This window comes from Bos mutus, chromosome 2 (genome assembly GCF_027580195.1).
Source record: "Bos mutus isolate GX-2022 chromosome 2, NWIPB_WYAK_1.1, whole genome shotgun sequence".
In the NCBI taxonomy this organism is placed as follows: Eukaryota; Metazoa; Chordata; class Mammalia; order Artiodactyla; family Bovidae; genus Bos; species Bos mutus.
The window spans coordinates 112,752,731-112,766,300 of NC_091618.1; positions in this window are offsets into that span (position 1 = coordinate 112,752,731).

A 13,570-nucleotide genomic window follows, 5' to 3' on the forward strand; every position below is an offset into this window, starting at 1 on the left:
ATTCAGGCCTGTGTGCCCACTTTTTCCTGCATGCACTTTCTTATCTGTTTTATAAGAAAGTACTCTCTCTGCACCAGATTTTAAGCTCCTCCAGAGCAGGAGCTGAAATCATTGTTTCCTTCTCTGCTTTTTCTTGCACTTAAGATTCAGATTTAGAGGGGCTGCTTATTAAAATGAAAACAGGCAGTGAGTCTGTCTCTGTCCATTTGGGCTGCTGTAATAAAAGTACCATGGACTGAGGGATTAAACAACTAACGTTTATCTCTCATAGTTCTGGAGACTTGGAAGTCCAAGATCAAGATACCAGAAAACTCTGAGTCTGGGGAGAACCCACTCCCCCGTTCATAGCTGGCCATCTTCTTGATCTGTCCTCACAAGGTGGAAGGGTGAGGAAGCTCTTTGAGGTCTCTTTTCTAAGAGCACTGATCTCATTCATGGGAGCCCCACCTTTATGATCTCACTATCTTCTGAAGCCCCCATCTCCTGACAGCATCATATTCGGAATTATTCAACATGAATTTTGGGAGGACACAAACATTCAGTCCATAGCAGAGTCCCGGGAGACACCTGAGGTCTTTCTTCTGGTAGAGTAGTTATTTTTCATATTGTGGTAAAATACACAGAACACAACCATCTAGCCATACGTAAGTGAACAGTTTAGTGTCATTAAGTACATTTTCATTGCTGTGCGACCATCATCGCCAACTATCTCCAGAACTTGTTCATCTTCCCAAACTAAAACTCCGTGGAAAAAGTACTCCCCATCCCTCCTCCTCTCCAGTCCCTGGGGAACACTGTTCTACTTTCTGTCTCAGTGAATTTGACTGTTTATGGAACCTCACCTCACTAGCGGAGAAGGCAATGGCAACCCACTCCAGTACTCTTGCCTGGAAAATCCCATGGACGGAGGGGCCTGGTAGGCTGCAGTCCATGGGGTCTCTAGGAGTTGGACACGACTGAGCAACTTCACTTTCACTTTTCATTTTCATGCATTGGAGAAGGAAATGGCAACCCATTCCAGTGTTCTTGCCTGGAGAATCCCAGGGACGGGGGAGCCTGGTGGGCTGCCGTCTCTGGGGTCTCACAGAGTCGGACACGACTGAAGCGACTTAGCAGCAGCAGCAGCAGCACCTCACTAGAGATAATATTAAATTGAAGGTAACTTTTACTTGAGGTTCAGTCTGGAACATTTAAACGCAGGACAGTATGCTTCTGTTTTCTTAATTTATGTTCATACTGTGAACAGGAAGTGGTTGGAGCTAGGAAGAGTCCAAGGTGGGACTGAGGGGTGTAGGTGGGGTGTTGCCCACTTTGTAGGCTGAGGGGCAGCAGAGGGTGAGCTCTGGGGCTTTTCTGAAGGCTTCTTTGCGGGGAGGGCTGCCCAAGAGATCGGGGCTCCCTGACTGCAGTTCTCACCAGCATTGACCCATGTGGAGAGATACATGTTTTAGCAATGAGTAAAAGGAAGAGAGGGGCTTCCCTGATGGCTCAGATGGTAAAGAATCTGCCTGCAATGCAAGAGACCTGGGTTTGATCCCTGAGTCAGGAAGATGCCTGGAGAAGGGAATGGCAACCCACTCCAGTATTCTTGCCTGGAGAATTCCATGGACAGAGGAGCCTGGTGAGCTACAGTCCATAGGGTGGCAAGGAGTTGGGCATGATGGAAGCAGCTTAGTGTGCGCGCGCACACACACACACACACACACATGGCCCAAACTGGGAGTAAAATTGTCAGGGAGAGAGCCATTCCCATGCTCCCCAATCAGACCAGATGTAGTGGTGACAGCCTAGGTCATGGACAGCAAGGGTATGGACAGTGAGCAGTCAGATGAGCCCAGATAGGGAGGCCGATGTGGAGGACTTCCTGGGGCCTGTTTCACACACAAGGAGGATGCGGCCCGGGGCTCTGCTGGGAGTAGCTTCCTGAGGGCTAACTCGCAGTGCTGTTGGCTGTTAGGGTCATGTGCTGTTATAATTGGGTTATGGATATATTATGTATATTGTAAAGTAGAATATTTCCTGCCATATCAGTAAACAGGGAAGTCACAGACATAGTGATTTCGGGGCTCCAAATTTCTGAACCCAGAGGGCACCCAAAAGGGAGAACAGTGTCTCTGATCCAGCAGCTGTCAGCTGCCGCCACTCCCTATGGTGACCAAGGAACTAAGGATGTAATAAAATCAAGAAGCAGGATGCTGGCCCCAGATAGGTGAGGTGCATATGAAAGGAATGATTTCAGTAAGCCCAGATGCTTGCATCTTCCCATACTTAGAAAAGAGCCCTAAATCCCTTAACTTGAGATACTTGGTGTTCCTTAATTGACAATAATCTTTTAAAAATAATTTATCTATTTTTAATTGGAAGATAATTGCTTTATAATATTGTGTTGGTTTCTGGCATGTATCAACATGAATCACCCATAGGTATATGTATGTCCCTTCCCTCCTGACCCTCTCTCCAACCTCACTCCCTATCCCACCCTCTAGAATAATCTTTTGGTGTTCATACCATTTGCCCCTTGCTGCAGACTTCTGTGTAACCTGACTCCTCCCCCTGCCTCCTCAGAACACTTCTCTCAGGGCCCCTTGAGATGCTGACTCCCAGGCTTGAAGTCCTAGAATTCCCAATAAAACAACTCTCCACTTTGAGGTTGTGACTATATTTTGTTACCTCATCTAGTGCTCCCAACATAACTATGAGTTGGTTGGTTTATTGGTCTTTTACAGGTGATCATAACCTGATTTAAAGATATCACTTGCCCAAAGTTATAGCTTCAAATAGCAGAGCAAGGATCTTAACCCAGGTCTGACTTCAGGTCTTTCCACTGTCACCCTGTTGCTTCCAGGACTAATAAAGAAGTTGTAAATTGTGTATCTATCCGACTAACTTCTCTAGTTGAGGTGAGAACTAGAAAATTGGTCTCTGAGGAATCTGAGGTTCTACAATGTTGCTATAGAGCTATGCAGACTTAGCAGGGAAGGGACTGCTAATAGACATTATTTGGCCCAAGCTCTTTGTATCAATGGGACAGGGCTGGCCAGAGCCACCCGGGGCTGATTACAAAGCTAAAACTGGAACTCTAGTCCCAAATCCTAATTCATGCCCTTCTCTTATGTAAAAAAGAAGAGCACTCAATATTGGTTTCCTTTGTCATTGAGAAGCAAAGTTGATCTTTAATGTCTTCTGTTTCTGTTATCAATATCCCATCCACACCAGGCACCTCTGCAACAGCCTGCTTTCAGCTGGTTGTCCTTAACATCTAAAAGGGGATAAGCTACTAAGAAAAATGTTAGCTTATAATACTTTTAACCCTTCAAGTTCTCATTATAGGGACCTTTGCCTTTTAACTGGAAACTATTAAGATTTTTCTGAATCCAAGAAAGTATATTTTATAACGAGATAATTACAAGCAGTAGAGCAGTCTATTTGGGGCAGTGTTCCTCTTGTAATTATACTCATCAATCTGCTTCGAAAGCTGTGCTAGGGAGCTCAAGTCACTACTTGCAGGACCTTAGGAAAGTTGCACAACCTCTGTGAGCCTCAGTGCTCTGCTTTGTCAAAAATCGCATTAACAACATTTACCTTGGAATAGTGAGAAGGGTATGAATGTGTGAGGTAAAGTGCCTACAATAGCAGCTTAATAAATGTTGCATCATTTTTTCTTCTCTCTCAGAGCCCCTGTGAAGGCAGTTTGTGAAGAGCTGTGCTGATTGCAAACCCATTTGCTAACCTAGTTCTGGTTGTACCTTTCACCGCATGATATTTTATTTCTTATTTGCACAGGAGGAAATAGCAGTCTAGGGTTAGACAGATGGCCTGGTTTATGGCTTAATTTCACTGCCCCCAAGTGTGCGTTCCCGAGCCTCCACCGCTAGGGTGACCACCCGGCGGCCTACTTTGTCCAGCACTGAGGGGTTTCCAGGACAGGAACTGCCGTGTTAAACCTGGGAGCATCTCAGGCAAACTGGGACAGACTGGCCACCCTACCTAGTACCTCTATGTTAAAGATACAGCCCTTGCTGCTTTTCTAGGATAAGTACCCCGGGCTCCCAGGCTTCTTTTCTAGGTGGGGAGGTGAGAATGGTGATTATTCTGTGCCTGTATAAGCAATGGGAGACTTTACTCCAACCAGCAGGGACTGGGAGAGTAAATCTCAAGCAAAATTGCTGACTGGACATTTTAATTCCATCCAGGTGCAAAAAAACTTAACTTAGATATTCTCCTTATAGAAATCATCATCATCATCATTATGTATGATTACACTTAGATGAGGCCCTTGGAGTAATGCAATTCATAGATGGAAAGTAGAATAGTGACTTCTGAGGGCTAGGGAAAGGAGGGAGTTAGTAGTGAATGGCTACAGAGTTTCAGCTGGGGAAGATGACCATTCTGGGGATGGACTGTGGTGATGGTTGTATAGCATTATGAAGGTTTTTAGTATCACCAAACTGTGCACTTTAAATGGTTAAACTGGTAAATGTTATGTGTATTTTACCACAATGAAAAAAGATTGAATTGTTTGTATTTATCAAAAAGCTTCAATTTTGGTGCTGCCTCTGCCAGTTCTAAGCAGTCACCTCTTTTTGACTACTGCAGTGGTGAATACATTTTTCATCTTGTTGATGGGCAGATTTAGGTACCGAAGAGACCATTTGGGGCCACTGGAGTCACAGCTTCTTTAGAGGCTTTTAAAGATGCTGAAAGGACTGAGGAATTTCTTATAAACACTTGGCCTCTTTATAAATGAGAGAGTAAACTTTCTGAGAATCAAAGGTCTGGGGTTTTTAGAACTCATTTTTGGATCTTTTCATTTCCGGATCAATTCCCTCTTCAGACGCCCTTCTTGGTCAGGCTGGATAAATGGGAGAGTGTGGCTGAGGGAAAGCTCTACTTTCCTAAGGGTTTCATGGTCAGTGATTCAGGTAACCATCTGTGCTCTTGTGCACCGAGGCTATACAGGTACTGCTCTAAGTGTTCACTTGAGAAACAGAAAGCAAACTGGAAGTAAACAGTTTCTGCAAATGCTCAGCAGTCGATATTTAAACAGTTCCCTTTCACACATCCCCCACCGGCACCCCGAGGTTAGACCAGCTGCTGATACCATTTGCTGACTTGAAAGACTTGTGTAAAAACCATTCCAATCATCAACAATAAAGATTAAGAGACATAAAATGTTGCCAGTGATGGCTTGGATTTTTCAGAAATACATTACTAAGAAATTGATGTCCTGAGTTTGATCCATAACAGCAATACATGCGAATGCTTCTGGACCCCCTTATTAAAACCACTAAATTAGGTCTTGGGAAACCAATTTGTTTCAAACCACTCAATGTTAGAAAAGTCTTCCCCAGCTCTGAGTAGGTCTCTGTCAAGCCTGCATGCTGCTCCATGTGCCCAGCACTATCTCTATTCTGGACAGTGCCATCTTGGAGTAATAGATCACTGATGTCCTGGACGTGGGTGATGCATTGCTCCGATGTGTCAGAACAACAGCTGGCTGGGTTTCTCTGTGCTGGGCGCACAGCAACAGCTGAGTGCTATGATGGATGACATGCGTGTGCAGCCTATCGCTGTAATACATCAAGACACAGCACTGATTTGAAGGTGAATTAGTCAAAAGATGGAGTTCCTACAAGTTCCAACCCAAGAAAAGGAATCCTCTTTAATTATAAGATGAAAGACAAAGTAGTTGGCACGAGGTTTAGCGACTGTCAAAAGCAGGGCTATTTCTAAGATGTAATTCACATGAAGTGTGCAGCGAGCCCAGATGAGGGTTGATCATTGCTCTGCTTTCTCGAGATGTGATTCACATCCTCTATCAGCACACCACCCCCGCTGGAGCAGCTGGACCAAAGTTGGGACATCTTTTTTCCATGTCCCTTTATAGAGACTTTCTAAAACCAGCTCTGCTATGAAAAATCAGATTCTCTCTGTCCAAAGGTCAAGTATTCTTTTCATCTCTTTCTCTGCCCTGTATCCTTTTGCTCCAAATCTACACAGGACAGAATGAAACTATAAAATGATAAGGTCTGTGTCACTCTACTTCACATGAGGTTGTTGAGCCCTTTGACATTCATTCACTCAGTTATTCATTCAATAAGTATCAACTGAGCATTGAACTTCTTAAGGTATTTCAACTGCGAATGATAATTTAAAAACTGCAGTGGTTAAAAAGTAAGGACATGTAGTAGTTCACATAATGAGATGTCCAGAAAAGACAGTTTCAGGATGGAATAATGCACTGGCTCAATGACACTGTTGAGGATCCAGGTTTTTTCCCATCTTTATGTTCTGCCATCTGATTTTTGTGTTTAGGCCTTTACCTTCATGGTTGCACAATGGCTGCTGCAGTTCCAGCCATCACATGTAGACATAATGACATTGATCCATGGAAGAGACAGGAGGACATTCTCGCACATTCTTAAGAGTGAGTAAAACTTTTTCAGAAGCCCACATCAGACTTCCCTTCAAGCCTCAATGGCCATAATTATGTTCTTTTACAGAGTCGAACACAACTGACGTGTCTTAGCAGCAGCAGCAGCAACCATGTGCAAATCATCACTGGTAAGGAGAATGAGACTATCATAAATGGCAGGCTAGATAGAACTTGTCCTCACTGAAGGCCACAAATGGTTGGTAGAGGGTGAATAAAACTGAGGCTCTGAAACAAGGAAGAAGAGAGATGGGTGTGTGCTGGTTGGAAGGCAATTTATGGTGTCAGCTACAGGCTTCTAGCTCTGAAGGCCAGGGAAAGCCTTGCCTAATATCCTTGGTAGCCTCCAGAGGGCAGGTTGGGTAGACGGAGTGACGCTCCACCCAGTTCCCCCTTCGGAAATAAAAACCTTATTCTACAAGTTTCTGGACAGCCCCAACCACCATCTCCCTTCAAAAGAAAATGCTCTTGCTCAAGGTCATGCTCTTTCCAGGCTCAGCCTATATGCAGTGATCAATCAACACAAGGATAGAAAACCGTGATCCTCTGGTTTCACTGGAGCAACTCTGAAAGGTCATCCCAACTTCAGGGCTCCCTGTGTCTGCATCCTAACTTAGTGTCTGCTGCCCAGTCCTCTTCCTCTATCCGCGTGTGTTGATACCAAGAACATGCTGCTTGCTGATCTCCATTTCAGACTCTGCTTTCTGGGAAATCTCTTCCTGACCTTAACTGTCTCTTTGGACTCTGTAACGTGGAACTGCCTAGAGACGTGGCTGGTTTTCCAAGCCAGACACTCAGTGATTTGGAACATTGCTAATAGGTAGCTGAGTCCTGGATCCACTGAAGATTCTAATCTGCTGAGAAGATTCTCTGCCACCTCCAGTAGTAATAATTTCTGATTGACTTTAGCTTCCTGAAGAGGTATAAGATGTGAAAGCTGATTTGACTTTAGGGATTTGTCAGAATTATAGTTGTGTTTCTGCTATTGTTATCAACAGAAGTGGATCCACAAAGAGGATATTGCCGACGTGACACAGCATGAACGTGATCTGAGCCTTGCTGCTCAGGGCATAGTCCATGGGCTTATATGATCCACACCACCAATATCACCGGGCAGATTGTCAGAAATGTAGAATCCCGGCCATAGCCACAGACACTCTGAATCAGAATCCGAATTTTCAAAAAGTGAATCACGTGCACTACTTTACCTGCAAAAGAAGATGAGAAGCACAATCTTTTCTTTCTAGCTGGCCGTGAGCCCATCAAAAACTAGAGGTTCTGTTGAGAAAGAAAGGGAAAAGTGATATTGGAGGGTAGAGAGCAGCCATACCTAGTATACGTGAACATGACGTGAAGTCTCTCAGTCGTGTCTGACTCTTTGGGACCCCATGGACTGTAGCCTACCAGGCTCCTCTGTCTGTGGGATTTTCCAGGCAATAGTACTGGAGTGGATTGCCACTTCCTTCTCCAAGGGATCTTCCCAACCCAGGGATAGAACCCGAGTCTCCCGCATCATAGACAGATGCTTTATTATCTGGGCCACGAGGGAAGTCCATACCTAGTATACTTCACAATAATAAGATAGATAAAAAAAGGACCAAAGAGGGAAGAAAAGCACATTCTCCCCCATATTCCTCTTTTTAAATAACTCCTAACCAATGCAATAGACATGAACTTGGGCAAACTCCAGAAGATGGTGAGGGACAGGGAAGCCTGGTGTGCTGCAGTTCACGGGGCCGCGAAGAGCTGAACATGACTTGGTGACCGAACAACAGCAACGACTGGGACCCAACTCTGGAAGACAAGCCTCCCTTTCATGTTGAGTCCAGATAAATTCTCAGTGGGGTTCATTCCTTTTCGTATTTATTAGGTTGGTGAATAGAATGGTGGAAAACCCCTACTTTTCAAACACAACGTTTACATCACAGCAAGATTATTTCTAAACAGTAAGAGTGAAAAATTCCCCGGGTACAGGACAAGATGCTGTACAAACTGAATCGGTGGTCAGTGAGGATGGTTGAGGGCTTCCCAGATTGTGCTAGTGGTAAAGAACCTGCCTGCCAGTGCAGGAGATGTAAGAGACTCGGGTTCGATGTCTGGGTCAGGATGATCCCCTGGAGGAGGGCATGGCAACCCGCTCCAGTATTCTTGCCTGGAGAATCCCATGGACAGAGGAGCCTGGTGGGCTACAGTCCTCGGGGTCTTACAGAGTCGGACATGACTGAAGTGGCTTAGCACTCATGCAGGAGGTTGGTTGAGAATTGTAATGCAACTACTACCTCTCCCTCTTTTAATTGCTCTCAGGAGAGGAAAATGGGAATGAATGCTCATTCAAGATCACACGTAAGCAATGAGCATGTTGCAAGACCAACAGGTGCCATTGATTTGTGGTCCATATAAAAACTAACAGTCCTGATGAAAGACTGTCTAGGCAGTAGCCATTTGGGGACTCTGACACTTGCCCACAAGCGAAGGCGGCAGGATGAACACAGACGTTCTAAAACAGATATTGACAGTTGGCTTTGAGACAGATGTCACTTGCATTGCTGTGCACAACGGGAAGGATGATACAACACGACATGATTAATAACCAGTAGGGTCTGAATCACTAGGGGCCCTTACACACACTTCATAAAGACGAACAAAAGCTCCCCCTGTAAGTAATGCAGATTTAGCTGTGAATGTGAGTTGGTGTGTCCTTAGCCACGGCAACACATTGCTTTTTTGTTGCTGGAGATTTTACTGGGGAGATGAAGCAGTGGGACAAACAAAAGAAATACAGAATGAGGCAGATGAATATTAGAGTTTTTATGTTTGGTTCATAAAGACACAGCACATATGGGTCAAGTAAAGTAAGGATAAAGATGTGGGGTTATTGGCAGGGAGGGAGAGGAGATGGCAGTTATTGAAGCTGTTTCATCCTCTCTTTAAAGGCATCATTGTGAATACTAAATGAATTTCTATATGACACACATGGTTTCCCCCTCTTCTCATCAGTTTATATTTTATAATTCAGGGGGCTCATAAAGGATAAATACTGTTCCAAGGTAAAAAAAAAAAATTGTGGAAACAGCTGAAAAATTTGATGAATTTCTGGGGGAATAATATAAATGAGTTGCTCTAGAGCCTTTAATCATACCTTGTGTTTATTTCTCATCAATGAGCAGCATCTTGCCCTAAGAGTGAGGCCTGCTTATGTGACTGTTTTGGGGTCTAGTCTCAGCCCTTCCTATTTTTCCAAGATCCAAGGCACTTAAACAATTTAACAAAAACAGAAAGACACTTGGAAGATGAAAGTGGGCATGCTACTCTGGCTTCTGCAGAAGAGAGGTGGATAAAATTGACGGAAGTGGTCCCAAAGCTTCTCCATCTCTATCTCTTTCCCTCCACCCACATGTAAAGGGTACTGCCATGTGCCAGACACTCGGGAGATGGAGTCGAGTAAGCTATCGTTCAGGTTCTCAACATGCTCAGTCAGGTGGAGAAGACAGACCTATAAATGTACAAATTATGATATACTGAGCGATGGGCTTAAGGAACCACATACAGAATGTTCTGAATGCGCAGAGGATGGACAGAATGAGGGAACTAACTGTCCGTGGAGTGCCCTTCGGCAGAATTTTAAAGTCCAAGTAGGAATTTTCTGGATAACTAAGGAGTGAGAAGCCCTTTTTCTGGCAAAAGGAACAGCAAGAGAAAAGGTTTAAAGGTTTGAAATAGCAAAATATATTTAGGAGCAACAAATGGGTCAGTGCGAACCCAGGCAGGACATGAATGGGAGTTGAAAATGAGACTGGAAAGACACCTTGGTGCTCTTCTAAGGAGTCTGGGGGTTTTTTTGTTGTTGTTTGTTTATTTTGTTTTTTAAACCTTTTTTTTTTATTTTTGGCTGCACTGCGTGTCTTATAGGATCTTAGTTCCCAACCAAGAATCAAACCCATGCCCCACTGCAGTGGAAGCATGGAGTCCTAACCACTGGACTGCCAGGGAGTCCTCTTGATTTTTAATCTTATAGGTGCCAGGATTTGAGTGGAGGGAGAAGGTCGGGCTGACAGGGTCAGTGACTAGAGGGGGCTGTCACTGGCTTCCCTTCTCCTTCCACTGGGGAGCTGAGCAAACTACAGCTGCACGATCTTGATGATAGAGAGATGTGAGAGAGGTCAACAGTTTGGAGTTCTAGAGAGAGAAGTCCAAACTAGGAACTGGTAGGTGGCCACCGGCACCTGGTGACTCAGAGGGCAGTTGCTGTGTATATCATTCAGGGTCCAGTAGAAAGTGGAATGCATTCCAGAAGTTTCAGGTGAAGAGATTTATATGAAGGGACCTTCTCAGGGGTGCAGGCAAACAGAGGATATTGAGGCCTCAGAGGCTAGTCACCACAGGAACTACTTCTTGAGCTGAGAAGGCGAAAAGAGGAAGCCATGAATAGAGCCCAGTGAGGGCTGAGGCCTCCTGGAGAGGCTGCAGTCATGGATGGACGTAATTATGGCGGGAGACGTGATCCAGAGATTTGACACCCAGGATGGGAGTTGCGGGGGCGGGGGGAAATCCACTTCTCTTTTCTCCAGGCCTTTGACCCCTGCTGTTATCTCAACTGACATCACTCAACCAGAGCCATTTGATAAGGAAGCCCAGTTGATGGAGTTTATAGAGTTCTCCTCCCAGAGCCCACAGAAGGGCAAAGAAGGGTGAGGAAAGAGCTGCAGAAGAACTGGTAGAGAATTATCAGTTTGTGGTATATCTATCTGCTCTTTCCCCCTAGGGGGAAACCTCAGGGACGAGAAACTGAATCTAATAGTCATCGTAGTCCTTTTCTTTTGTTGTCAATTAATCTCATATAACATCTGGTCTACATCTTTTTGTTTGATCGATCTCTTTGAGAACCTGGTGAAAACAACAGGCCCTCTTACCATTAAAAAAAAAAAATCACATCTGGATGAAATTTGCATTCAATGTATATACCCTCTGCTGCTGCTGCTGCTAAGTTGCTTTAGTTGTGTCTGACTCTGTGCGACCCCAGAGACGGCAGCCCACCAGGCTTCCCTGTCCCTGGGATTCTCCAGGCAAGAACACTGGAGTGGGTTGCCATTTCCGTCTCCAATGCATGAAAGTGAAAAGGGAAAGTGAAGTTGCTCAGTCGTGTCCGACTCTTAGCGACCCCATGGACTGCAGCCTACCAGATTCCTCCGTCCATGGGATTTTCCAGGCAAGAGTACTGGAGTGGGGTGCCATTGCCTTCTCCAGATACACCCTCTAGAGCCTTATTACTCAAAGGCTGATCTGTAGACCAGGAGAATCAGCCTCACCTGGGACCTTGGAATGCAGGCTCTTTGGCCCTATTCCAAGCCTCCTGAGTCTGAATCTATATTTTAACAAAATTCCCAGGTTATTTATATGCACATTTCTAGAAAAGCACAGCTCTAGAAATCCACGGAACCCAGCTTCATCATTACAAGTTGTGTAGATGTGGGTATGTTGGTTAGGATGTAGGTTCAACTGCAAATAAAAGAAAACCCAATCAAACAGCAGCTTAAACAATAGAGAGGTTTTTGTTGTTGTTTTTTTTTTGGTCAGGTCACATGAAATCTAGAGATGTATCAATGAAGAACTGGTGTCATGATCGCCTCACTCTGCATCTGTATTTCTGCCCAGTCTCCTTAGCATGTGGCTTTGTCCTTGTGACTGTCACGTGGGTCCTAGAACTCCAGACATCATCTGTGCATTCTAAGCAAAGGGCAAAAGGGTGAATGAAGTAGGCAAACCAGTGAGCCCTTGTCAAGATCATTTCCATAGCTACCTCCAGAAACTTCCACTGGCTGTAATTCAATATAGCTGACCCTGGCTGCAAGAGAGTCTGCAAGAGTGAGTTTGTTTTTAACCCTCAAATAAAATGGAGGTTATGTTAGCCAGAAAGAAGGAGAAAACGGATATTTAGGAGGCAACTGTCCAATCTGTTCATTGTACATAATAATTATTATGTTATGAAAATTATTAGTTATTAGTTCTGAAAATCTCTCATTCCATCGCTCATCACTAATGAGAACCTGTTACCTGTATTCTGAGCTTTGGAATCTCCTTTTGTAGGATAATGTGAATTCAGAACTTCTTAGCAGAGGGCCAAACAGAATTATAGAACTAAAAAGTGGGAGATAAAATTTTTAAATGATTAATTTGGGTTTCAGTTACTCATGATTGGTAGTAATTTCTTTAAATACCAGAACTGAAATATACTTTTGATCCATTAAGAAATAATTGCCTAAATATAACTAAGAAGACAAAGAACACTTTAATTTCTTAAAGAAAGTGTACCTAAATTTCATTTGTGTGGATATTTGTATGCTGTTCTGGAAAGAAGTGTTACAACTTTCAGTACACCATTCTAAGTTAAAAACCACTGATTTAGAATTCTTATTCACAAGCAAAGGACATCCTAATTCTGTGTCTGTGTAACTGAGTTGTTAATGCCAATACTCTCAGAGATATCCTGGCCCATTCAGGTGTGTTCGTACACATGAACAAAACTCTGATTTTAAAACTTCTGCATTTAATTTCTTCACTAATTTGGACAGACTTTCCCCACTTCATCTAAATTAGTGATTTTTACTGGACTCAAGTAACCAGCTTTCCTAGGCTTTAGAACTGGCTGCCCTAGTAACAGAGGTATATATTATCTTAAATATCACCCAGCTAAAGAGAACTGAATTCTCAGGAGACATGAAACTTGGCTTAATGTTCTGGGTTCTAAAATTAAAAATTGCTGCTGAATGCTCTCAAAATACCTGTAGTCTTTTACGGGTCTCCGTTCAGGGACATTTGAGTATAGTAAGGTCACAACTGGAAGGTCTTTTTTTCTCATGGAGTCAGAGCTCTCAGCAGGACACAAGGGAATTGTTGAGCATGAAACCTTAAGCTTAGGTTAAGACACTGTCAGAATGGAACTCTGCATCCAGGATTTAGAACCAGCTACAGACCATCAGGTCTTGGAGCTACAAGGACCAGCCATTACAGTCATCTGAGACTTTGGGCAATAGGTGTGTTCTAAGATACGTTATGTTGCCGTCTCCTTTGACCAGAAATCTGGAGAAATACTTGATTGAGTGACTGCACTTTGGTTGGTAGGCTCTGTCCATTCATTCA